General features: G+C 39.8%; 1 protein-coding gene across 32 annotated transcripts in view; it reads right to left on the bottom strand.

Moving 5' to 3' along the window:
- The window catches only part of nrxn1 (neurexin 1), a 1,413,544-nt gene that overhangs the window by 1,174,638 nt on the left and 214,686 nt on the right, over nt 1–24,220 (bottom strand). The window lies entirely within an intron of this gene.

Genomic DNA, 24,220 nt, shown 5'->3' with positions numbered 1-24,220 from the left:
TTCTCCCCGTGACCCGAGTGGGTTTTCTCTGAGATCTTCGTTTTTGCGGTGCTGGCTCGAAGGGCCGAATGGCCTACTCCTGCACCTATTGTTTATTGTCTATTGTCTATTAACTATGCCCTTCTCTGCTGAAAGGTAATCAACCGTAAATATTTAAGAAGGAACTGCAGATGCTGTAAAATCGAAGGTAGGCAAAAATGCTGGATTAAACTCAGCGGGAGAGGCAGCATCTATGGAGCTCCATCGATGCTGCCTCACCCACTGAGTTCCTCCAGCATTTTTGGCTACAACCGTAAATGTTAGCCGTTTCTCGTTCAATAGATGCTGCCTGCTGCTGAAGCTCTTCAGCATTTCCTATTTTTACTTAATGTTTTCAGCTTCTGTATTGCTTTAATGGATTTATTGCCCATCCTATAATGGCCTTGAGCCATTCTTCTGATCTGTTGTAGTCCTGAAGACAAAAGCCATTGCACAGAGGGGTTGGGTAATGAGACTCAGGATTAAAGACATAGTCAAGTTGAGAAAATGGTGAAGTGTTTCCAGGTCTGTTGAGTGTATGACTGATAATGTGATACAGTACAAATGTAACAACTGCCCTTGTTGTCCTTCTTTGTTAAAGATGGTTGCAGACGTGGTTAGTACTATAATAATATTTTATGAAGAGAACTACAGAACATTTTACAAAAGGTAAATACAGCAGCTACAGTGTGCCAGTAATGGAGGGGTGCATGTTTAAAGTACTGGGACTGGAGCCAAACAAGCATCATGCTTTCTCTTGAATAACTCACAAGAAGCTTCAATGTTGTTGAAGCTTCACATATTCAAGGATATTGTATCGTGTGGAAAGAGTTGAACGATTTTCTAAACTGTAAGACTGCAGTGAACTCTAGTCTGAAGAAGGGACTCGACCCGAAACGTCAGCTATTGCTTCACTCCATAGATGCTGCCTCACCCATTGAGTTTATCCAGCATTTTTGTCTACCTTCAAATTACACATGGTTGCATTTAAACCTAAATCATAGCATAATTCCTATGACAGTCAGTTCTCAAACTACACATGATCTTGTTCAGTCTTCCGTTGGAAGGCTGGCTCCCGCATATTGCTCTGTCACCCAATGCAACAGTGTGATTGAGGGCAGTGCAAGCTGTCTTCCTTTATAACTAGCTGCCCAGTCTGGTGGTTTTAAAAGCCATGAGGTCCTTGTATCAGGTGTTACTTGTGTCACAGAAATTGAATGACTCTGAACATCACTGACTTTCGAACATTAAAAAAAACACCTGCAAACTATTAAAAAACACAATTGAAAAAAAAAAAATAGGAAATACATTTAAAAAAATCTATATTACTCTAAATAGAAATGTCTTTTTACTGTTCTCATCAATTTACCCAATGGGTCTGACGAACATACATTGGATTCAATTAATGAGAAATGGGAAGCTTGCATAAATTGGTGATGTGGCTAAAGCCAAAGTCAACTCTAGACTTGGGAGCATTGAGAAACACAGAATGATCTCAGATGCTGGTGACTGGGGGGGAGATCTGTCATATTGACTGACTGGCTGCTTTTTTTTCCAATTGAGGCCTGCTGCCTGCAGTCATTGTGCAGGAACATAATTGGCCAAACTTTGCTTGTTTGGATCTGCAAGGTCAAATCTGTGGTGCAGCAGCAGCCAAGACCTGAGAAGCGAGACTCATGCAATGCATGGACCTTGCACAATATAATGTAGTCACTTCCATCCATCAGGAAAAGCTCTACCGTGACATTGGTTCGAAAACCTGTAACTGGGAGCAAAACCATGTCCTCAGTTTGTGAATTCCTTCAAATCTCTGACATCAAGAAGAAGCTATAAAATCAAGTAAAAAAGTAATCACATCAATGAAAAAGATTACTTGCTGTAGAAGTCCTGTGCCATGTCAAATCAAAAATCGTATCCATGTAAATCTCCTCAGTACAAGCTCTGGGAGTAATCTGCAAGCCCACAACCTACCACCGAGAATGTAGCAGCTGAACATCCTGACAGGATCATCTGTAACCAAGTTCAAGTCTTCCACATCTGCATGCAAATAGCATTATGGCATCATCATGCTGCAGAACTGCTAATATTTCTAAGCACGTTTTGACTATTTTGTAAGTAATGCTTTGTGACAGTTAGAAAATTGTCTGTTTTCGATTTGTTTTCGATTTAGCTCAGTAGTGCTCTAAAATGGGATGAATTTCAACAAGCGTGACCTTTAACAAAAGCCTCGCATTGCATAAAATGATTTTACTTTTAATGCCACGACAAACCTTGTACAATGTACCGATTACATTGCATACAACTAAAAAAGCATTTCCTTTTTTTAAATCTTTAAATGTTGAAGCAACATTTGTGGCAGAAGAGTGCTGATTTAACATTAGTTTTGACTACTATGATGAACATTCTTTCAAATGTATGGTTATGAATGATGTTATTAGTCAATAAATTGTGGTGCTGAAAACTGCCAATATTTACCCTCATAAATATTGGACTTCATGCCATGTGTATCCAAAGGCAAAGTCCTAAATGTTGTACTTATATTTGTGGACAAATGTGACCTTGGATGTCGCTTAGATCAATGCCAATACAACGATAGACATCATAATGAAGAGCAACATGGAATCTTCACTTTGCTATTAAAAAGCTGATCAGTGCCATTACCTGTGTTCCATAATCCCACATAACATGTTCTAGCGAAAATGAAAATTCCAATTTCTAAGTTGATCAGGTTGATTAAAAAAATAATGCTTGCTGCAACAAGTCATTACTTCTACTCAGTGGTTTGCAATATAATAGTTACATAATACAAGATTTATCATGGCATTAAAAGTAGAAGCATTTTGTACTTCCAATAATTAACTTTTGATAATTTTATCGATTTTATTATTAGGATCTCACATTATAAAGCAATGTAAGAAAGCAGAGTTAAACCTGTAACATCATTGAGATCACCAATATCTATATTATTTAATGCAACATTATCTTGAGCTTATATGAACATCCACATTAATTTGTCAAAATGAAATCAGTAATAATTTCAGAACTGGACTATTAATGTCACTAAAAATCAGTTCCAATGTAGATAACAGTAGGTAAGGTGGATCAATTTGATTAATGATATGAAAGTATAATGTTACATAGGCAAATTCTGCTTTTAATGTGATCAATACATTTACAAAATTGGGGCAATGATTTTTCCACTTATCCATTATAATACTTTCTCTGTTAAGTATAAAGCAGGAATCTGATTTCCAATTCCACTTAATAATGCACAAAGACCAAATGTTCCTAAGTTTTACAGCTGCTACAATGTTCATTAACAAGGAATATGATATCTGAAGGGGTCAGTCAGTTATGAAAGCAAGAAATCAAAATAGAAATGCAAAAACTGATATTTATTTTGATGCATTGCATTGTAAAAGTAGCTATGCACTTGTATAATGCACCGCGTTGATTTAATTAAATAATCATGGATATCCAATTCAAGTAACAAATGATGGAGAAATATTCTTCAGTCAAAAATATATTTAATCTTCCAAGTTTATGGTCTAACACAATTATGTTTTAGCAGTGAAACAAAGTCATCCTCAGTAACATTTTATTTACAAATGATCAACTTTGAGGAATGCAGCAAAGCTACCTATGAATGGCACCATTTTTTTCAATAGTTAGCTTTAAATTAGAATGATCTTCTTCAGATTGTTAAAACTAGATAAGTTAGATAATGTAAAACGTCACACTGTGGGAATATGAATTATTGACTGATTTAAATTTGGTGTTCACTTTTAATTACTGTACAGTGTTATGCAATAGTCATTCTGTAACAACAAACTTTCAGTTGTAAAAACAGGAAATACCAGAAATAATTGGCACATCAGGCAGCATTTGTGAAGTAAAAATAAGAGTTCTAACGCAGGGATATCAGCCTAAAACAGGGATTCCATTATGTTCTTCAGTGATGCAGCCTGATCTGTTTCCTTCTGGAGACAAAGAACTACAGAGACTGATTTACAACAAAAAAACAAAGTGCTAGAGTAACTCAGTGACTCAAGGCAACATCTCTGGAGAATATGGATAGGTGACGTTTCATGTTGGGACCCTTGTGGGAAGGGTGAGAAAGCTGGAAGAGGGGAGGGGCAGCACTGGCCTGGCAGGTAATAGGTGGAAACAGGTGAGGGGGGTTTTGATAGGCAGATGGTTGGACAAAAGCCAGAGATGAAAAGACACAAGATGTGAAACAAAAGGATGCAAGATTTGCAAATTGTGAAATTAGAGGAAGGAATGCAAGTGGGAGGGGGAGGAGAGAAATTGGTGCAAGTCCAGGTGGTGGTGGGCGGGTGTAGTTACCTAAAATTGGAGACTCAAATGTTCATAGCATTGGGTTGCAACCTATCCAATTGGAATACAAGGTGCCGTTCCTCCAGTTTGTTTGTGGCCTGACCCTGACAATGGAGGAGGCCCAGGACAGAAAGATCAGTATGGGAATGGGAAGAGGAGTTAAAAAGTCAGCAACAGGGAGGCCTTGACAGACTTCTAGCACTTGAGTACATCTAGCACTCTCTGTTGTTACTTTTGAGTAGTATTTGTTTAGTTTGGTATAGAATAGCTCAACAAAATGTAAACGACTTAACAAACACAGGTCTGGAGTTTAAATCATCTTTAATCATAAGGTATAATAGAGCGGTACAGTAGGTTGTTAGTTCATTTCTACCGCTAATATAACTACGTAATGTAGGAAATGGGTGTTAATATAAAGTGTACAGTAAGGTGGAGTTAATGATGCTATACTACTCTGATGGGTTCACATGCAATAACCAATCTCCAAAAACTTTCAGATATTGGCAATAACTCAAATCTTCAAAGAAAGAAAATGTTCTTTCCACTTGCGCCAGACACATCATTTCATTATTTTATCTCTAAACATATTTAAAATCAGCTTCTATGAAAAATCAAATCAAATTGGTGAAGTCTACATATGAATAAATTGTGCCTTAGCAGATATTTTGTAGTACAGAAAAGCTTGTTCACTGCTGGTGTTTCAAGGCTACGGTCTCAGAACACCAAGCTTAAGATACACTGCATGTTAGTGATCCCAATTCTGCTCGTTTGCTTCGGAATGATGGGCAATCTCATAGCAGGCATTACCAAGCACTGGAATATTACCACCAACATAATCCTTACACATTTTCTAAAATCAGTTCACTGCATCCATTGTCAGCACCCTCTCTGGCAACAAGTATCTGATCACATCCAACTCAATTGGTTTCATTATTCTGTACCTAACCAGATTCTGAAAACAAGCTCTTCAGTACAGGAAAGGATGTTCAGCAGGACAAAGAAAATGCTTCAATAACATTTTCAAAATCTCTATGGAAAATTTTAACACCCTTACCAACTCATAGGAATCCTGGTTTTTAATCAAAGTGAGGAATCTGGGAAGGTGCTGGGAATATCAAGTCTCAATAAAAGGAACATGTACGTGGAAGCCACTCGCAAACTGCAGTATACGTGAACAAAATCACAAATACCTTCCCACCCATTGATCAAGCACGACCTGAAGAATCTTTGATTCCCACCATTGACTCTTCAACTACCTCATAGCTAAAAGAACCGATGACTAAGAGAATGTCTAAGACAAAAGCCATTGTGTTAAATCAACTTACCTTTCCTTTCATTGCACAATATAGAAGAGCATCAGCACAAGATTGTATAAAAAGGCACTTTTTTCTCCAGTTTTTGTCCTATCTTTTTGCAAATTTCTGACCATGACTTAGAATGTTTGACAAATGTAGCCAAAGCAACCAAAAAAAATTACCACTTGCAGACATGTTCACAACGCAATATGCAATAATCTTGAGAAATTATTATTCTCCTTGAAATAGTTTCCCTGCATTAGCTTTTTTTTAAAATATGTCTTACAAAGGGCAATGAAATGGGATATTGCCTTCAAATTTAAACAAGCTGACTTTGATTGTAGTCGACTCAAAAAATATTCCCACAAGATTTTTATATGTAACCTTTCAAACAAAATATTTCAATAAAAACAAGTCAGTTTCTTCATATTAACTATTCAGTGCTAAAGCGTCTTGTGCGATTCAGCATGATGTGGTGTAACTTTTACAAGTTCAACTCCAATACTTAAATAAAAACTGTACTAAATGACATTTAGAAAGGCCAATTTAATTGTTCTTTATGAGGCAAGCTGTTTAATTAACTTTAAAGTTTATATGCCTGTTAATGAGAACCCATGTAAGACAACAAATTTTCTGAGTGATTTGAAGTTAATGTTATTTCTTGGCATATTCTACAGTTGCAAAAAGATAACATATACGCAACTCCATTTAATCAAGATTTTATTACACGTTGTCTCGAAAATCAAATATCTCCTCCAGTCTTAATGTGCCAGCATTAAGAAATAATGAAATGCCTGCTTCTTCAGGATGTCAATTAATTTTCATGTTCAGCTCAAGCGTCTACTCTTTCTTTGCCAGAATTCCAGTGTATCATTTGTTTTCCTCATCTAGTGTTCATTACATTGTATATTCGCCAACGCCTTTCCACAAGTAGCTATCTACTCTGTGAACCACTTCTATTTCCTAGCAGATTCACCAAGATTAATAATATTTATTGTTCAAAACTCTAGCATCCTTACCTTCCTGCTCTGTAGTTTTACAATCACATTGAAATCAGTGGATTGTGTGCCAGATCTAATCTGATGCATAATCCAAAAGCTGATTACACAGGTTAAATGCCAATGAGATCTTCATGAGATTCAGTTGTATTGGGAGTCTACAGGTAGCCCAAAGTTGTTTACATTTTCCACGTTCAATTATATATGCTTCATTACATTTAAATGGGTAAAGATCAAGTCAATATTGCTGAATTGCAAAAAAGTAATCAAATCTTTAAGTTAAATAGGTCACTTATTTGTCATGCAGCACTATTCTCTCAACACCAAGGAACAAAAACTGTTCACGTTCTGCTTTTCTTCCCTTCTTTCATCATCATCTTAGTCCTTCAAAGGTTGATTTAAGCTTCAATCATGCCAGAAATGTCAACAAGTACCAATGATTCATAGATCAACAGAGGATTCTTATTTATCTTTTCCTTCCACCCTACCCCAAGTTCAGTTTAGTTTCGAAATACAGTGCGGAACCATGTCCTTCGGCCCACCGAGTCTGCACCGACCAGCAGTCCCCGCACATTAACACAAGCCTACACACACCAGGGACAATTTACACATAATTATACAAACCCAAGGCAATTAATCTACAAACCTGCACGTCTTTGGGGTGTGGGAGGAAACCGAAGATCTCGGATGAAACACACGCGGTCACGGCGAGAACGTATAAACTCCGTACAGACAGCAGCCATAGTCGGGATCGAACCCGGGTCATCGGCGCTGCAAGCGCTGTAAGGCAGCAACTCTGCCGCTGCGCCACCGTGCTTCCCAAGGCTTTTAAGAAAAGCATTCATTCCTCATATACCGAGTGGTCTTTGTGGTGATGTATGTTTATATAAAGAAATGCCTGTATTTTATTCATCACTCGATGTTACATTAAAACTTTAGCTCATTCACCAGTGTTTCCAAAGCTGTGCATTTTGTTTCACATGAATTGTTAAAATTAGTCACACTTTATTTGAGTGAGGGTGAGAAAATAAGAGTTTTTAACAAGTAGCCTGATCAAACATGACCGATGGTAGCAAAAGGCAAGGGACTAAATATGAATCCAAAATAAAACTATTTGTACACTCATCTACAATTTGTTCTAATTTAGACCAATTTCTACAGATGAATTGTAATGATGAAAATACCATAGCAATGGGCATATTAGAGGAAAGCACCAGGTTTTACACAACTAAGTAGAGGAAAAACAAATTTACAGGAAATTATATTTAAGGGTGCGTGAGGATCGAGGGGTTGGTTGGCTGAAGAGTTCGCTGAGTTCTGAAGTTCATGCGTCATAGGAGCAGAATTAGGCAGTTCAGCCCATTGTCTACTCTGCCATTCAATCATGGCTGATCTATCATTCCCTCTCAACCCCATTCTCCCGCCTTCTCCCCATATCCTTACTAATCAAGAATCTATCAATCTGCACTTAATACCCAACGACAGCCTCCTCAGCCATCTCCGGCAATGAATTCCACAAATTCACTATGTTCTGAGCAAAGAAATTCCTCCTTATGTTCTTTCAAAAAGTGCATCCTTTCTACTTCCCGGGCCCGCTGTGCTCCCACTTGCCGGCCCCGTCAGCCACGTCTACGCTGTTGGGGGAGGTTTGCCGGTCCCGCCGCCATTTTGAGATCGCCATTTTGACTCGCGTCACAATGGGGATCTCTGGAGTCACAACGGGGGACCTGTCAGCCGCACCTGCGCAGTTCGGGGAGGGTTGCCGGGTCTGGATCATCTCATGTATGGATGAGTGGTGGAATATTGCGTTGGGGGAGGGGGACCCAACGGGTCCGCGCTGTTCTCTCTAAAAAAGGGGTTGCTTGAGGGAGGGTGAGGGTTTGTGAGCGAGGGGTGAGAGAATAGAGTTTTTAACAATCAGTATGATCAAGTATGATAGATGGTATTAAAAGGGAAAATGATAAAAAGAGAACCCAACATAAAACAATTTGTACAATAATTTATAATTCTATTTTAGAGCAATTTCTACAGATGAATTGTAATGATGAAAAAATTATGCTATCAGGCATATTAGAGATTTCATTGTTTATGGCAATAGACAAAATCACCAGGTTTTACACTCATGAATAGAGAAGGAAATGATAGGAAATGCTATTTGATGACCAATCGGAAATATTCTATAATGTTTTTTGTAATGATGCTTCATTTGCAAGTTATTCATGATTATACCAACAACTACTTGCAGAGCTAATGTTTCTCTGCCCAGGTGATGTCCTATGTGGATATGAAACATGCTTCCTGTAATCAAATCATGAACAGACAAATGTCATATGTGGGTGGGCAGATTTAAGGTGCAGAGAGTACTGCAACTCAAACTTGCAACGACATACATGTGCAAAGAAACAGCATAATGTAGGAACTTGGTGGGTCAAACAGCAAATGAGGAGGGAGATGGACAGTCAACTATCTATTTCCCTCCACTAGCTGCTGCCTGATCCCCAGGTTCCTCCACCTTTTTGTTTTTTTGCTCCAGATTCCTGCATCTGCACTGTCTCATGCAACCTTAAACATGATACAATAATGCAGCTGCCATGCTGCAAACTGCTCAAGCAGTCTCATTTAAAATATAAAGCAATGTGTGCAAGATTGAAAAATCACAACCCTGATCTAAAAGTTCAACGATTGTTAACTAGGGTAACTAATTAAATAAAGCAACCACAAAACCAAGCATCAAACACCGATCAATTGAAACAAAAAGTGAAACACAGGAGCTAAAAATTGAAGTAAACCTGTCTTGTTCTCCATAAATTGAAACAATCTCAGCAGACTTCAAAAAACATTGAGGTCTCCAATCACAAAAATCTGATTTTGTATCTTTTAACAAAGACCTTGACCTGTGCCGCACAATTGTACCATCTATTTGTGCTCTAAAGCAGTCCTTACCGTGGGGTTTGTCGAAGGGTAGACAATACCCAAGGTTTTACAGTGTATTTGTTAAACACATATCAAAAACCTATTGATGGCTGCAACAATCATCATGCACATTTCCTTTATATCTTCTGCCTTAAAATACTTTTATCTTTCCTCCTCTCTACTGATCCCAAAATAGCGGCACCTTCCACGTCTCTGGATACAAGGCAAGAGTAAAAATCAGGAAATCAAAAATTGAAACACCACTGATCATCATTATTTAATGACTGGAGTTGTTAGCTTCATGGTTACAAGTCATCACAATAATACATGTTCAAAACATGTCTTGACAGTTTGAAAGAAAATTTGGAGGTGATAAACTGGTATAGATAAAATCATCGCATCGCTGCTGGATGGCTGGATAACTCATCTGGAGACGTGACACCTCCCACAGAAAATCAATGGACACCTTAGGGTAGCAGCATAGTTGTTTCTTTCAGTATTTGCAACAGCCGTCTGTGGAAGTTCAGAAGCAAAATTGAAAGAATTCCCAAATTACCTCAGTCATAGTGATCTTTTAGCATAGTAAAATAAAGAAATAAAAGCCAAATTATTCATAACAAGCTGCACAATGTTATGCTATATATAGATGGATAACATTGTGCAGCTATATATATATATATATATAGATTATCACCAAAACCAAAAAAAGTTTCAAAAAAGTGATTTATTTTAAAAGTCTTAATACTGAATTATTTTTTTCTCTCCCTTTGTGCGAAAGACAGCTTTCCTTTAATGCCTGAACTTCTTCCATTCAGGAAGAAATCATCCTGAGCATTTAAAATGCGCACTTGATTAAGATCAAATATTATTTCTGGCCATACAGTTGGAGTAGAAATTGCGACAAACCTATTTTAATGGGTATGGTGGAAGTGTTGGATGTGCATTGCCCCAGAAACTTCCTGAATTTTGGTAGTGGACAGCGGGTGACAAAAATGTATATTAAATCCATCCAATGCTCAATAAAAAAGTCTGTCTTTATTTCATAATTGGGACTATCATTCTGATCAGTATGCAAGTCGGTAAAACTGTTTTTTAATGTGTAAAGAATCAGTTGCCTTATTATTCTGTTGCAAATGAATACCACCTGATTTATCTTACAGAATTTCTTTGGCTAATGCATCTTTCATGATATTTTACCCCCATCAAAGGAGAACCATGTAACTATGCGGCCTGGGAAATGGCCAGTTACGTCCACACAAAGCAAAAATGAATGACTGTTCCCACCTAATTTCTGGTTCATGGCCTTGAGGCAAGGCATTTCAAGTGATTGTCCAAATTGTCCACTTACTAAAACATGCATGGAGGACATGAATTCAGTTAATTAATTCAAAATCACAGCAACCTCTGGGCAAGAAAATTTGGTATATACACCTTGAATCTTTCCTCCCATTGTCTAAACAAAAATAAAATCAATCACTAGGTTATATTGATGAAAGAAAATATACGCACTTCCTATTCACCCTGTTCAAGTCCCACGATTTGACAAAGTCTGCCATAGGTCTCTTTCCTACAAATAAAAGACCCAACGAGGCCAACCTTGGATAAGTGTGATTCTATAACCTTTGCATTCATCATCATAAAAACATTAATGTCAACCATGAAGACTTAAACTACCATGGAATTGCATTTGTTTGATCTTTATCCTGGAAAATCTGATAAAGAAAAGAACATAAATCTTAAAGAGGATAGAAAAAGGCAACAAAAAAATCCTAGGTTAATTACTTGGTTAAATGACAATTCCTCATCAAGTTCTGCAGAAATGCCTCCACTCAAATAGTCAACCAACTTCAAGTGTCTGAAATGTTTGCAATTCTGTTTCCCTTACCGGATAGCAAAATATGCAATACATATTGTTATTTCATTTACTTGAATTTTTCATCAGCTCATGCTTTGTTGAAGATTCCTCTTGCTACGACTAGTCTCTAAAACCTTAATAGAGTGTTATAGACATCGACTGAGTTATTTGGTCTCCTGATGGAGTAAACTGTCAGACCACTTTGGCAAAGGCATTATTTATAAACAGTGATACTAGCTATTATGATGCAGCAGTGTGTTATTTTATTTTTTTCTTGATCATAATGTCTGTGAAGTTCTGCATTCATATTCTGATACTACCATATTAGCTCTTTCCCCCCCTCAAGATGCCTTCCCAGGTGAAAGCCCAGAGCACATAGCGGAAAATCTGCCTTGTGTTAGTGGAGCCATAATTCCAATCCGTGACCCATCCAATTCAGATTATCTTGTGGAAGCTCTCTTGAGGTCTTATCCTCATTTGCATCTACCCCCCAAAAAATTTCGATGCAGGAGTAATTAAACATGGGTTCTCTCTTAAATAGGGAGAAATAACCCGTCTTTTGAAGATTCGTTCTTCAAGCAATGCAAAACAAAGTGTTTATAAATCTCGTTAATGCTGGTTTGTACGGAATTACTGCCATAGTTATGTGAACAACAAGCAAGACAATAATGCATTGGCTGCAAAGCACATTGTGACATCATCAACACATGAATGACATAGGGCAAAATCTATTGTCATTTTTGTGACTGATAATGAATAAAATGTCACAGGATCAATCGACAAGACACTCATTTATGCCTTTCAATAAAAAACTGCGCCGGTGCCTGAAATCCAGGCACCTCGTCCTTTCATCATGAAACATGAAAAGAACATAATTTAGCAAATATGTAGGAAGGAACTGGAGATGCTGGCTTAACCCGAAGATAGACACAAAAAGCTGGAGTAACTCAGCAGGTCAGACAGCATCTCTGAAGAAAAGGAATAGGTGGCGTTTCAGGTCGAGTCCGAAAGAGGGTCTCGACCCGAAACGTCACCTATTCCTTTTCTCCAGAGATGCTGTCTGACCCATTGAGTTACTTTTTGCGTCTATCTTTAGCAGCAACAAAGTTTGTTTTGTTAAATGTAATAAAAGCTCTAAATATTTTATAGGGTCGTTTAAAAAAATGTGACACCAAATACCTGAGGTGACATTAGGATAAGTGACCCAGACTTGAGTAATACAATAGGATTAAAGGAACACTCTAAAGGATGAGGTAGAGATATTTTGTGAGTTTGAGATCCTTTCAGCTAAAGTCATGACCACCAATGGTGTAGCAATTAAACTGAGTGGGGTTATTAGATTGAAGTGCTGCTTTGAAGATCAACATGTGGGCTCTATTGAGCATCTAGCTTTGGTGTGTAGCATAAGCAGTGACCATGTTGTTGTTTTACTTCGTTAGTGGAAGGGACTGAGGATAAAAGATATGTAAGCTATGACAATAGTATTCTTCTCCTGCAGGATGTGGGAGATCAGGGACATTTCCAGTGATTACACCTGTAGAAGGTGTGTCCACCTGCAGTTCCTGAGGTGCTGCATAGAGTGGCTGGAGTTGTGAATGAATTCAGGATACGGGAAATGTTGCAGATTGTGTGCTTAAGAGAGCTGGCCATGCCACAGGTACAGAATGAATATAGTTGACCACCGTGAAGGGCAGTAACTGCAGGGGATCCCCGTGGCCATTCTCCCAAGAGGTATACCATTTCAGATACTGGAGGTGGAAAGGAGAAGATGGCCACACACAGAAAAGAAGCAACAGCTAAGTTTGTGACACCATGGCTGGTTCTGAAACATAAGGAGGAAAATGTCTAGACAAGCAGTTGTGAGATTCATTGGCGAGCTAACTGATGGGTTGCTTCTGAGTCCAGAATGATAAGTTGCCTCCTTGGTGCCAGGAATGTCTCCGATTGTGTACAGGACATTAGAAAGGTGGAAGAAGAACCAGCAAAGATTGGAACATTTAGATATGAACATCATAAGTAGAAGCAGGGACAAGATCCTGCAAGGGATTTAAAGGAATCTGGAAGAATGTTCGAAATATGAACATATATGGTTGTAATACCAGGATCATAGCCTGTGCCACAGGCTAATGACGATAGAAATAAGGGGGATAGCACAGATTAACGTGCACGAGAGTGGGTTTTTGGTATTGACATCATTGGGATTACATGTGGAGTACTTGGGACCTGGGCAAGGAGGATGGGCTGTACCTAAACCAGAGGTGGGGGAAGGCTGATATAACAGTGGGAGAGAGATCTGGCAAAAGGTAAACCAGGAGCCTGTGGGATTAGCTGACAATGGGATTGAAAAGAGAATTAGTCAGAGTTCAGGACCATCATTGTTCATGCGCGGGCGAAGAGCAAAGATGGCCAAGGATTCGGAGGGAAAATAAAAGGAAAATATAGCTAAATATCAACCAACTATGCTTATAGCATGCGAAAATGACTCTCTTTCCAACTGTATTTGAATATCAACAATAGGTAGATGTTCTCTGTGCAAGGTAGCCTTGGGGAGTGTTGTAGAGCAGAGGGGACTGGGAGTACAGGTATTATGTTCCCTGAGCGTGGCATATTAGATAAGTAGGGTGGTTAAGAACATTTTTGGTACATTGATCTTCATCAGTCAAGGTATTGAGTATCCCTGTTGGAACATTATGTTACAGGTAAACAACACATTGGTAAGGTCACATTTGGAGTATTCTGTTCAGTTTTGGTCATCCTGCTGTAGGAAACATAGAAACATAGAAAATAGGTGCAGGAGTAGGCCATTTGGTCCTGCACCGCCATTCAATATGATCATGGCTGATCATCCAACTCAGTATCCCGTACCTGCCTTCTCTCCATACCCCCTGATCCCTTTAGCCACAAGGGCCACATCTTACTCCCTCTTAAATATAGCCAATGAACTGGCCTCAACTACCTTCTGTGGCAGAGAGTTCCAGAGATTCACCGCTCCCTGTGAAAAATGTTTTTCTCATCTCGGTCCTAAAGGATTTCCCCTTTATCCTTAAACTGTGACTCCTTGTCCTGGACTTCACCAACATTGGGAACAATCTTCCTGCATCTAGCCTGTCCAACCCCTTAAGAATTTTGTACGTTTCTATAAGATCCCCCCTCAATCTTCTAAATTCTAGCGAGTACAAGCCGAAGATTGAGGGGGGATCTTCATTAAAGGATGTCATTAAACTGGAAAGAGTGTAGAAAAGATTTACGAGGATTCTGCCAAGGCTTGAGGGATTGAGCTATCGTGGTACCCAAAATGTGGTGTATTTTGTGTACCGTGTCCTTGTGACAATAGAGTGCCACTAAATAGGTTAAGCATGCTGGGACTTTATTCCTAGGGGCGCACAAGGCTATGGGGCAATCTCATGGAGGTGTATAGGGAATAGATAGGGTGAACACAGAGTCTTTTACCCAGGGTAGGGGAATCATAAACCAAAGAACATAGTTTTAAGATGAGAAAGACAAAATGAATAGGTACTTGAGTGGAAACCTTTTTTAATCAGAGGATGGGCATATAGAACAAGCTGCCATTGGAGCAGGCACATGCCATCAGGGTAGGCAAGGTAGGCACTGCCTACCTGACTAAAATTACAAAATGGTAATTATTAAATATAGTAAAGGCACGGGATAATTATTCCTACCCGAGAGTTCGATCTGTTAGGTAGGCAGAATTCTCCCGTGCCTTTCATCCCCAGTACATGTAACACACAAATGTACGTGCAGCTGCCTTGCCGTCAACGCTGCTTCAAGCCTTCATGACAAGGGAAGCTGAAGGCAGATGAGATTCTGCCTTTGCATCGTGGACTGCGTACTGCGCATGCGCATCAGCCTACTGCGCATGAGCAGCGCAAGTTTCTTGGCGGGTTTTTCAAACATGGATTGTCCTTATCTTAAGAAACAAAGAGGGAAGAATGGAGTTTGTGTACAAATAATGTGGTAAGTAAATTTCATTAAGCTATATGTTTTTAAATACCGTATTACCCGGCAATGAAGACACTATTTTTTACCCAAAAATATGGCACTAAAATTTACCTGCATCTTGGAGGTCGAAGGTTAGATTGTTACCCAAGAAAGATAGACTTGGCTATCCCTCAGTACAGCAACATCAAGAACAATATTTCTGTACTGAGGGTTAGCCAAATCTATCCCTCATTGCTGGCAGCTGATAGGAAGCGGCTGTAAAGTGCGAAGCGGATGTAAAAAGACGCCACTGGCGGAGGGGGCCAAGTTGCGGAGAGGGCAGGAGCGTTGAATGGGAGGGGGATGGGGATCATACCAGCAACGCACTCACCGCTGCCGTGGCGCTCCAGGCACAGACCCACCGCATTGTGGCCGGGGATGGAAGTAGCTCGGGTACCTCACCTCAGCGCCTCACCTCAGCGCCTTCTGCTGGCCCGCTCACCTCTGGCAGTGCTCTCCATCTGAACACCTCTCTTCTGCCGCTCGCCGGCCTCGCTCATGTCAGCCACTTCTGCAAATCCATAAATTCCACCTGCCGCTGGGAGCAGGACATGGTCTCACTTGCTGCGCTGGGTGACACCGCATGTTATTCACTGCCCGGTCCGTGTCTTTCAATGTAGACCGGACAGTGAGGGGACCAGCTTAAGAGCGGGTCAGCAGGCAAAGGATAACAGGACATCGGGCGGTGTAGCTTACTCCTGTGTCAGCGCGAGTAACCTCAATTGGTCCCTTGATCGCGCTGACACAGGAGTGTTCAGACATAGAGCACTGCCAGAGGTGAGCGGGTCGGGAGAAGGCGCTGATGTCCCGGCAGCTGCTCGCAGCCTCCCGAGCTACTTCCCTCTCCGGCCACGATGTGGTGGCTCCGCGCCCTGAGGGGCATGGCAGCGGTGAGTGAGTGAGTTACTGGCATGATCCCCAACACCCTCCTTCTCAACGCTCCTGCCCTCCCCGCAACTTTACCCTTAGCAAGACTCCCCACATGCTGTGAAAGGAACATCTCCCCCCAATTGGTCCCTTGAACAAGTATTATCATTCAATAAGATCACAACTGATTCAATTTGTCCCGGTGTGCTCCCGTTTTTCCCACCATCTCTCCACCTGCGATCACCCTCCACACCCCACCCATTCAGTAATTCAGAATGAAGGAGATTTAGAAGCCTTGGGCAAATTGAATTGTTACTTTCTTTATTTTTAATTTTAATTTTTTTGAGCTTGAGAAATGCTATGTCCCTCCAGCCTTCTTTCAAAATTTAGCAACTCAAAATGGCGGTGCGTCTTCGACGCAGGTGCGTCTTCATTGCCGGAAAATGCAGCACTTTATCAAGAGATATGGCTTTAGAAGACTTTATAAAATTCGACTGACAGCTTACGGAGAGGAGAACAATCTGCACATGCGCGGTTTAAGGTTTTTTAAAAGCCGGCTGACTGCCTATCCTGAGTAATTACTCACGGCAGGTGCCTGCATAGGAGGTAGTTAAGGCAGGAACTATAGCATCATTTAGAATAATCTTGGACAGGTAGAATGGATAGAAAAGGTTTAAAGGGATATGGGCAAAACACAGGCAAATGGGACTACCCAAGATGGGACACCTTGATCACTTTGGACAAGTTGGGCCAAAGGGCCTGCTTCCATGCTGTATTATTCGGTGACTAACTTTGGTTTCACTTGCCGTTTTCTAACACCACTGTTTTCATGCCAGGTTATTGCCTCACAAGGTACACTCATTCTTGAATCACCAATTATGATGAAACAAGTTTTAGAAGTTCCCAGACTACTGTACTTTAAAGAAAGTCCAAGTGATCCCAATCCTACTTGAGACATGTAGATTTTGGGAAACCCTTTAGTGTGTGGCAACCAAGAGCAGGGACTCTCGCAGACTTTTCACACGTTGTATTATGAAAATAGAGGTCAACTAATGCACCTTTTGATGCAAGTTACTTCAGCACACCTCTGCAATCAAACCGATTAGAATTAATATCTTATTTTTGAAAGAACTGCTTCCTTCAAAGTCAGCCTGAAAATTATGCAAAAGTGTTTAATTGAAAATAGAATTATAATATTTTAGTTTCAGTGGACTCAATGTCACAAGTAAAATAAATATATTGTAACAATCAGTTGAAATAGTGGAGCATTCCTTCTAAATGGGAAAAGGGAGTCAAAAGTACCAATCTCTAGGTGTCAGCTAATAATCCAAACCGCTGCCTGTTGATAACAGAGAAAGTGTTCACTTTTCTGGGTACACCTTTTACAACATTTTTTGAATAGGAAGGAACTGCAGATACTGGTTTACACAGAAGATAGACACAAAATGCTGGAGTAACTCAGCAGGACAGGCAGTATCTCTGGAGTGAAGGAATGGGTGACGTTTCGGGACGAGACGCTCCAGATTTTGAATTGTCCACTCTCTCAATTGAGAGAAGCAAATGGCAAGATTTGTTCGCCACTGTAGTATCAACAGCACAGGATCCTTGTGTTCGGAATCAGTTTCAGTGTAATTCCATGAAATTCGCCTTTCATTTTTACTAACACTATATTTCTTTCAAAACTAACAGTTTAGTAACTTTGCCTTTGCCTGAAGCTAAGCATTTCAGGATAAATTTATAAGAACCATTTACACTTACAATGACAGCTGGGTTTTAAGATGAAACTGAAGTTAATTGTTAAACACCCCTAACTTCCCGAACAAATGTTTTAAAATTATTATTTAAATATTCACTAGCTCCACTGAACAGTAACAATGTGTATTCCTGCACCAACAGGGGCTGGCAGAGTGGCGCAGCAACAGAGTTGCTCCCTTACAGCAAAAGCAGCGCCGGAGTTCCAGTTCGATCCCGACTACGGGTGCTGTCTGTGTGGAGTTTTTATGTTCTCCCTGTGACCTGCGTGGGTTCTCTCCGAGATCTTCGATTTCCTTCCACACTCCAAAGACGTTCAGGTCTATAGGTTAATTGGTTTGGTAAATGTAAAAAATGTCCCTGGTGGGTGTAGGATAGTGTTAATATGCGGGGATCGCTGGTCGGTGAGAATCCGGTGCGCTGAAGGGCCTGTTTCCACACTGTATCTCTAAACTAAACTAAATACTTGGTCTGCAGCCTTCTATGCATTGACAAAACATGTGCTCGTCTAGATGCTTGAATACTGTGGAAGCACAGAAAGTGTGTTGCAGGTGCCAACCACCCTCTTGGTGAAATAAATTCCTCTTCAGATCCCCTTTAAACATTTCTCCCTAAATCTACACCTGTACTCTTGAACCCTCTGCTCTAGGGAAATATTTTCTGCATTCCACCCGATCTATGATCATCATAATTTTGGACAACCCCATCAGCTACCTCCTCAGGATTTTCTGCTCGATTGAAAACAAAAACAGCCGATCCAGTCTCTCCTTGTAACTGAAATGTTCTATCCTAGGCAATGTCCTGGTGAATCTTCTCTGCACCTTCTCCAACGCAACCATGTTCTTCCTATTGAGATACAAGGAACTGCAGATGCTGGAATCTGGAGCAAGACAGACACTAGTTGGGTTGACCAGTATCTCTGGATGACAGTGGAGAGAAGGAAGGTAGCCATACAGAGGAGAGGAGGAATGGTGAGATGGGCCAGCAGGTGACTGAGGAGAAGTGAAGGATAATGGACAGGTGGAGCCAGCTAAGAGAAGGAGAGGGGTCCAGTCACATGGAGATATGTGGATGTAGCCAAAAAATGGTTAGACAGAGGCTGATGGGCAGAAGAAAGGGTGAAGATCCTTCCTATAGTGTGACAGCCAGAATTATAGATAGTACATCAGTGGCTAACCAATATATACCATAATCTCCTTACTCTTATATGTTATGCCCTGATAATGAAGGTAGGTATGCCGTATGCCTGCTCCACTTTATCTACCTGTGATACCAATGACATGAATTTTTAGACTTGTGTCATATTCTTCTGCTCCCTCATTGTATAGATCATACCCTCAGTAATTCACCAAAAGGCATCACCTTACAATTGTCGGGATTACAGTCCTTCTGCCTATTTTATAAACTAATGAATAGCTTATACTCACAATATTCCATCTCACTATTAACCACATGGCCAATGTTCATGTCATTTGTAAACTTACTAAGCTTAACTCCGATAATCATATCTAAATTGTAAATATTTGTAACAAGCAGTAAGGGCCAGATGGATGAATCCTGTAGTACACCAATCAAAGACCTCCAATTACAAAAACAACACATGATCACTCTCTCTGTCTCCCAATACTAAGTACATTTGGGATTCAATTTACCAACTTGCCTCTGATTCCATGGGCTCAAATATGGTCAACTAGCTTCACATGTGGGGCCTTGTTAAAGACATCACAAAATTATACTTACACTACAGATGCAATGGCCTCAATATATTGTGTTAACTCTTCGAAAGAAAAAGTTTGTTTACAAAACATTAAAGCCATGATCTTTGATTAATCCCTGCCACTCCAAGTGAAGATTAATTTGTCCAGCAGAATTTCTCTTTTCCCCCAATAACTTCCCTATCACAAAGGTCTATCACATACCAGCCTGCAATTCCCCAGTTCATGTGTAGGAAGGAACTGCAGATACTGGTTTACATTGAAGAGACATAAAATGCTGCAGTATCTCAGCGGGACAGGCAGCATCTCTGGATAAACGGAATGGGTGACATTTCGGATCGAGACCCTTCTTCAGACTGAGAGTCACAGTGATGGTGACACAGAGATAAAGAATGTAAGTGTGAAAAGGAGGCATCAAAGGGGTCAAAGATCAAGAAAAATGTAGCATTGATCATTGTGACAATGAAGCACACAAAGATAAACAGTTAATCAAGGGGAGAATCAGATGGGTCAGAGAACTAGGATGGGGGAGGTACGGAGAGAGAGGGAAAGCAAGGGTTACTTGAAGTTAGATAAGTCAATATTCATACCATTAGGTTTATCCCTATTACATCTGGCCAATAGTACCACTTTTGCTGAACTCCTGTAATTTGCCCTGTGGCCTGCATAGACTAAACAAAATCCTATCAGGGATATTTAAAATATTTACTATATATCTGTAAGAAAAACAAAAATGATGTGAAGCATTGTCCTGAAGTAGAGAAAGCAAAAGCAAGAAATAGCTTCTTGGGGCAGTTTTGGAATAATATAGTTCATGCCATGCCTCTCCCTCTTCAAAAATCTATTCAATTTTATATTGCGGATTGCATGCAAGGTTTCAAACTTGATGCTTCACTGGATTAGGAAGATCCTAGACTTCAAGTAAAACATTAACATGGGTGATTATATTCTTAGGAAAATATCTATAAGCTGATTCATGTCACAATAATTTGGAGTGAGCAGAAAATTAGCATTCTACTCCAATGGTGTTTCTTCTGTTTTCCAGGACATTGTGCCTTTATAACTTACTTTTGGAATAATATGGTTGTGAATATTTAATTTAAGCAATTAGCATCAAAATAATTGCTGATCTTTTTAAGAAAAACATTTGTCACTGCCAAAAGCCAGTACTTCATGTGCATTATTAAGCTTCTGAATATGCTTTAAAATCACCAAAGCATGCAAGCCAAAGGCACTAAAGATACAGCTATCAGAATTCATGCAGTTCATGCCTTGCCAAATATCCTTGGTGAAATTTTAAATTATTGTTAACATAAGTTAAAGCTGTTTCAAGTTCATTAGTTATTGTGACCAGACCTCTTGTTACAAACAGGGCAGGAGATATTATTGCAGTGTAAAACATGTGCTGTATTTTCAATCTACAAGGAATTCCTGCCAGATTGACTCAGTTAGTAGTTTTTCTGCTGTTCGGACAAAGTTTACTTTCTTCCTCTTGCGTATGACGTGCACAGCCTAAAGTTGGAGGACAACTTGGTCTATTTGATCTTATTTGATTGTGCACACCAGGTTGATTGCATTCGTCAAAACAGGGCGGACCACGTGAAGGTTGCAATCTCCCACCTGAGACACAGTTTACTGTGCTTGTTTCACAGACTGTATTAGGTGCACTTTGTGGTCCCATTATACTCAAGTCAAAACCACATTGTTTACAGACTGATGTCATCATCTACTTACTCTGCATTCTTCCAGCACACAAAAACTTTTTTTTTTTAATAGTTCCAGTCAAGATAGAATATTGCATGTGCCAACAATATTTTAACCAAATTCAGCTCCATGCCAACAATAAGTTAGCCCCAGTTAAGTACAATACTTAATTATGCGTATACATTCTACACAACGGCAATCCTTAACCATAAAACATTTTGCTTTTACAGACCTCAATTATTTATAATCTTTTAGAAATGCATGTTGCATGGATTCTAAACTCTCACATTGTTTAACAACTCATTTTCAATTTGTTATTTTACTTTAATCAGTTTTTGTTTTCAGAGGTTCTGAGTAGCAATATACCATGTAATGATACAAGTGCTAAATATGTCTTCTGGCATCCACTGGCTGCCCCTTAGGCTGTGGGCCGAGGAGCTTTATTCTGCAGTTTCGTGACCCAAGTCACCAAACTACATGAAATTCTCACATATTGTGTAAATAAAATTATATAAATCACCCCTGAAACTCGATATGAAGAAGACTTGCACATTTTTATTAAATTAGAGATAAACAGGAACATTTTCGGGTAATTTTTAGTCCAATCAAAGCACGTTTAACATTGATTTGTCTGCCAGTTGGCCAATCACGCGCTTTGCTTCAGGCTAACACACAAAATGGCTAAGGGGGCTTCACAGATGCCTGTTTTACTGGAGATTCCGATTTGTTGTTCTGTGGAATAAATGTCGTGGAAACTTGCAGAAGGTAATTGTATTTAGTGGGAAAAGCATTAAAAAGGCTGAAGAAAGTGCTGCGAAGTGGATTAAAGTGCAAGAAAGCCTTGAAAGCAAAGTCCCTGCTGAGGTCCTGGAACACAAAGATTTAGACAGCCAGGGACCAACTCTAACTAAAAGGTAAGATCTAAAGTCTGAATTTATGAAAATCTATCTGTATGGAGTTTAATTAATTTAATTGCACCCTTTTATAATGTGAATTTTCCGGTTTTTCACTAATTTAATAAAAATGTGCAAGTCTTCTTCATATCGAGTTTCAGGGGTGATTTATATAATTTTTTTTACACAATATGTGAGAATTTCATTTAATTTGGTGACTTGGGTCACGAAATCCCATTTCTAGACACATTTTTGATGCTCGGCCCACAGCCTACCTTTGCTTACTGGCCAGACCTCCAATCCATGGAAGCAGTTTAAATGTCCCCCCTAATTGGTAATTAGACGGACAAGAGTCAAATCAGGGACCCTCTCACTAACATTGAACCCACTCAGACATCTTCAAAGAAAGATACATTTTGTTTCAGCACAGTTCATATTGTGGGGTGATGGGGAAGGTAGCAGCATGCATTTAAATTTGAAAATACTCCTTCCACAATCCCACTATCCATTGCCAGAAAGTTCTACTATTCCTGATGGTAGAGTAGAATAACAGACAGGCCCTCTTTGAATTTGAGTTCACACTGTGAGATTGGGCACAGGAATATCAGATCTTTTGATATTTCTTGACATTGCAGTGACAATCAGACAAGAATGTTGATGCATTTTTTGGGGGAATTGGTTGTAACATAAAAAAGACAAGTACCAATGGCTGTCTCGCCAACAGCCTGTCTCGGCCCTTTCTCTCTTTGTTGTTTTTCAGTCGGTAGTTAAATGTTGTTTTAGTGTATCTTTAGTTTTGTATTATGTGGAGGGGAGGGAGGGGGTTGGTGGGGGGGGGGGTAAACATTGTTTAATCTCTTTCCTCGACGGAAATGCAACTTCTTCATTATCGTATCTCCGTCTGCACTGCGGCCTAACATCGTGGAGCGGGCGGCCTCTTGCTGTGGATCAACCTTGGGAACTTCAACCGCGGGAGCCTGCGGACTTAACATCGTGGAGCTCGCGATCCCTGGTTAAGGACCGACTTCGGGAGTTCCAACCGCAGGAGCTTCGACTGCCCTGATTCGGGAATCAATTTCCTCGTATGATTTACATACTTGGCTAATAAAATAAATTACAAATTACAAAATATTAATATATGTAACTAGCTTAAAACAATCAGAGCTTCAATTCCTGGTATTATTGGATCTGTGGGTTGTCAAAAGTTTTAAAAAGTTTGGTTTCTTGTACTTTTGACTGCCCATTAAAAGACTGCTTGAAAGTTCATTTCAATTGAGTAATAGATCCACAATTCCCCGTAAGTCATTCAATCATTGGTCAGTGACTAGTCAAGCTAGAATTGGCATCTAACTATAGGAGATTTTCCTGTAGTGCAGTTCTTTCGGATTTCTGCCAACAATTAACTAATTTAATATATTTTCAAAACAAGCATTCATTGCTTCACTCCAAAATTACAGGTTTTTAATTTTCCCATCAGGGATCATGGACAGATGGAACTGGAATTTTCTGGTAAATACTGGCAGTTCTAAGACAAAGCAAGGACATCTAATTTGTTTAGACAAGGGTAAGTTTGAGATACCAAGCTTGCTGACAGATTCACCATTCTGAATCTGTCACATTTCTCCGTTGCAGGACTTCAAAGGTATATCATGGAATTTGTTAAGACTTACCAGCAGTTGTGCAAGTTCATGTAGAACCAAGGGACGGCAGATGCTGGTTTACAAAATAAGACATACAGTGCTGCAGTATCTCAGCGGGCCAGGAGAGCATGGATGGTAATGTTTTGCATCGGGGCCCTCCTTCAGACTGACGGGGGGGGGGGGGGTGGGGGGGGGAGAAAGAAAGCTGGAAGAGATGAATAGCAGGGCAAAGC

The sequence above is a fragment of the Amblyraja radiata genome, chromosome 8, assembly GCF_010909765.2.
Source record: "Amblyraja radiata isolate CabotCenter1 chromosome 8, sAmbRad1.1.pri, whole genome shotgun sequence".
NCBI lineage: Eukaryota > Metazoa > Chordata > Chondrichthyes > Rajiformes > Rajidae > Amblyraja > Amblyraja radiata.
This window is presented reverse-complemented; position numbering and strand designations above follow the sequence as displayed.